Source organism: Halyomorpha halys, unplaced genomic scaffold (genome assembly GCF_000696795.3).
Source record: "Halyomorpha halys isolate HHAL.00 unplaced genomic scaffold, Hhal_1.1 Scaffold368.1, whole genome shotgun sequence".
In the NCBI taxonomy this organism is placed as follows: Eukaryota; Metazoa; Arthropoda; class Insecta; order Hemiptera; family Pentatomidae; genus Halyomorpha; species Halyomorpha halys.
In genome coordinates this window covers 466,962-470,913 of record NW_027111728.1, presented here as the reverse complement: position 1 = coordinate 470,913, position 3,952 = coordinate 466,962, and the positions used below count along the sequence as shown (strand labels likewise).

Genomic DNA, 3,952 nt, shown 5'->3' with positions numbered 1-3,952 from the left:
AGCTTTGGGGCTCCACTAAACCTTCGAATTCCTCTCGTATTCAATCCTTACAATCCAAAATCCTTCGTAAAATCCTCAATGCTCCTTACTTTGTCACAAAGTTGGTTGGATTAATATTTCAGTATTTTTGAAAATGTGTCACTTTATTTTTGACTTATAATGAAATTTGCAGTAGTTTGTTAGTTAAAAACTAAATTTGAGATATTAATTGATAGATTGTCTTAAAGATGAAAATTCCTAATTACAGGCTATGATGCCCAAATTATAGCCTGTAATTAAGAATTTTGAATTCGGTTGACTCAAATTAACGTATGATAGTTTTACTGTAGTGTTATGGTAGATAGATAATATGGAATAATTATTATAATAATGTTAACCGCAAGTTAACGAACGCTATAGTATTTAACAGCTATTATTATAAACAGACTATCATTATAAACTATATAGTATATACCACCAATTTCTGGGAAGCCTGGCCATCCTGTTGCTAGTCACGCCTTTCCCCCCCACCCAGATATTTATTTCTGATTTCAGGCTCTCTAGGCCTAATTTCTCCGCCTAATTTCCTAAATTATCTGATTGGTCCGAACCCCTTCTCCTATTTTCACTATTCTTCCTACCCCCTCTTCTCAAGTGTACATATATATTCCCTAGCACTAGATAGCTAAGTTAAAAGAGGGACACATTGTAATGGTAAGAGTAGCATGTTCTTGTAAATATGTTAGAATAAAGTAATTTTAGTTTTCACTGATTTTTATGTTATTTAATTCACAACAGCCCATGAAAGGTCAGGGATATCATCATTTACCCCAAACTCTAAATCTGTTAAACTCTTATCTCTTTTTTTAAAAATGTTTTATTGGTAATATAATATAATACTTATTGTTAATTAATATAATACAATTACTTATTGATAGTTTTCAACTAGCAATAAACGCAGTTCATTAGATCTTCATTGGTTACGATATTGCCTCTGCGCAAAGTTTTGTTTTTTAATATTATTAAACATGAAGTAACGTTTTTTATTTTACTGTTTTATTCCAACGAATATCGATAGCCCAGCTTGGGTATATTGTTGGTATTAGTTTATATAAACGATATTTAACTCATTATTTCTGTAAAATTACTACAATTGATAATCTACTTCATGTATTTCCCAGGCTAACTCTATTTGTACGGAGGTTGCCCCATAAACAAATAAATTTTATTATTATTACTTATTTTTAGTAAAAATATATACTACAAGTAAATTTGTTGTAGTGATAAAATCACATGATTCAAACATAGATAGAATTCCAATAACATTACTAGGGGGAAAAGATCTCGAGGCCATCTTCTCTTCAGGCGCTTAGGAGGATCATTAGGTAATGTAGGAGAAGCCAGGTTAGAAACAAGTGGTTTTGAATGGTTGAGAAGTTTATCATGGAAGGATTCATACGTGATCCTCCCATCTACGTTTCGATCTACGCCTATAAGATAATGTAAAAAACAAACCGTTTATTTTTGGCAGCAGTGGCGTGCGCTAGTCAAGCGCACTAGGATGCCGGAAATGGCTAGGAAGAGGGTTAAAAAAATACCTAATAACACTAAATGTGATGCTCTTATAACCTATTATATTATCTTCCTAATTTATATTAGGATGATTTTGAATTGAGAACAGTCATTTTTGGCTTCTAAAAGTTTGATTGAACTGAAATACAGTCAGGAAATGACATTACTCTTATTTGTGATGCCTAAGCTTGGTTATAATCATTTCTAGCTTTGGTCGTTTCTGAGGCACGATTTTGGTCCAATTTGACAGCACCAGCAGGAGGAAATGGAGATTACTTCTGGAATCACTTCAAAACAAATAATTCACCAAACATGTGCAATTGATTTGAATTTTTATTCTACAGGCATGTTCAATTGAATCCCATAAACCCGTGAATGATGTTGAATAAATGTAAAATCGAAGCGGTCGATGAGTTCTCGGTTATTTGTTCAGCAGTGAGGTCGCCAAAGCAATCCGAAAAAAAGGCGACAAGGCTATTACTACAACTTGGGCTATAAAGCTTTCAGTTGTAAATCAGACCGGGGATAGGATTAGGGAGGGGGGAGGAGGTCGGAGGAAAACATGAGAAGATTTAAACTAACATAGCCCGCGGAGGCTCTCTTTACTTCATTCCGCTGGTCTTTTGTTGATGCGAGCAATGGATTCCTACAACTTTCAAAAGCGGAAAAAATAAAGACTTCGTTAATAACGTAGTCATTTTATTTTAGAACAAGCAAACCCAGCAAATTTTCCCTATTGCTAGATTTAGTGATAAATAGAGATTGATTTAACACAATTGAAAGTTTGATATAAATTAATATATTTAATCAAAATTAAACATACATTATTATTTTTATTTACATACTTGATCAATGATTGAATTAATCTAGTATTTATTTATTTAGTATATAGCGGTAAATAACGGGAGCGCGGTGGCACGATGCTACTAACTCTAAGGAACCAGGTTCGAATCCGGCTGGGGAGAAAATTGTTTTCTGTAACACTGTTGCCGTGAGTCAACCCTGTGGGCTCTAGAGCCATCCTGGGGTTAACCCAGCCTCATAAATCGGTTTCCTTAATTTATGAGTTAAAAGGAGGGATACCAATGATTAGTTTATTTACACGCCTGTATCATTCCATTTTAATTATGTTATTATGTACAGTTGTAAATTTCAATAAAACTATTTTTTTAAAAATCCAATAAACAATACACTTCATTTATACCAGGTATACCATTAAATTACAATTAATAAAGGTAATATCCACCTATATGATAACCTGGGAAATATTTTAATTAAATGCAGTTTTTGTACTAAAGTTTTATAGAAACCGGTTAGTAAAGTATATAGTGAAAGGAGACAATACTTGCCGATTTTTATAATATATTATAAATATATATCTTTATTATATGTGATTACCGTATAGTTAAATGATATTGTTATTTACAGCTAAATTTTTTTTTTTTTTGGCCAAGACTCTCATTTGAGTCCTATACTGCCTAATCATGGTTGGGTGTCAAAGTTCTTCAATTTGTGGGACTGCCACTCAATGAAAAAAGTCAACGTCGGCCGATAGCCGGATTCGAACCGGCACCGCCAATCGACATCAAATTGGTAAGATTATGTCTTAACCACTGAGCTATGGGCGTCCCAAAATTAAAATTAACCTGTTCAATAAAAAATAAACACAATTAAAAGAAAACCTGGATATACTGGTTCATTAACCATTCGTGTTAACCAGGAACTAACGGTATTAAAATAAATCGATCAGTAAATAACAACCTTGGACGATGGATTTCAAAGAAAAAAAATCCATCAAATAATTGATGCAGTTGAAAAATTTCTAATTTCTAATGTGGTGGGAGTGAGAGTTCAAAATGAACTTACCAAATCTAGCAGCCAGATTCAAATAAATAAATGAAATTAGGAACATATATTATTATATTTTAAGATTAAATATATAGCGATTAACCTGGAATCCTCACATCAGACTGAAAAGACAGGAAACTGCAAGTCAATTTCGACTATTACAGCACTTACTAGACAAACGGTCTAAACTTTCAACACATTACAAAAGACTGATCTATATGACTGTAATAAGGCCAATCTGGACATATGGAGTTGAGCTTTGGGGCTCCACTAAACCTTCGAATTCCTCTCTTATTCAATCCTTACAATCCAAAATCCTTCGTAAAATCCTCAATGCTCCTTACTTTGTCACAAATAAAATCATACGTAAAGATCTTAATGTTCCCTATGTAACCGATCTAGCCCGAACCAAATATCACTCCTTCTATTATAAACTCTCTAACCACTCAAAAACCTTAGTTTCTAATCTTGCATCCTCTTCCATTCCTGACAATCCTCCGAGCCGCCTGAAAAGAAGATGACTACGAGACCAGCTAATGTAAAATGTCATTAG

The 3,952-nt window shown here is 33.4% G+C and overlaps 1 protein-coding gene and 1 pseudogene across 1 annotated transcript in view; both read right to left on the bottom strand.

The window, feature by feature from the left end:
* LOC106681839 (lachesin) overlaps positions 1-3,952 on the bottom strand; it is a gene marked incomplete at its 5' end in the record, with an annotated part of 271,331 nt that overhangs the window by 128,329 nt on the left and 139,050 nt on the right.
* On the bottom strand, positions 904-985 carry LOC136796315 (U4 spliceosomal RNA; annotated as a pseudogene).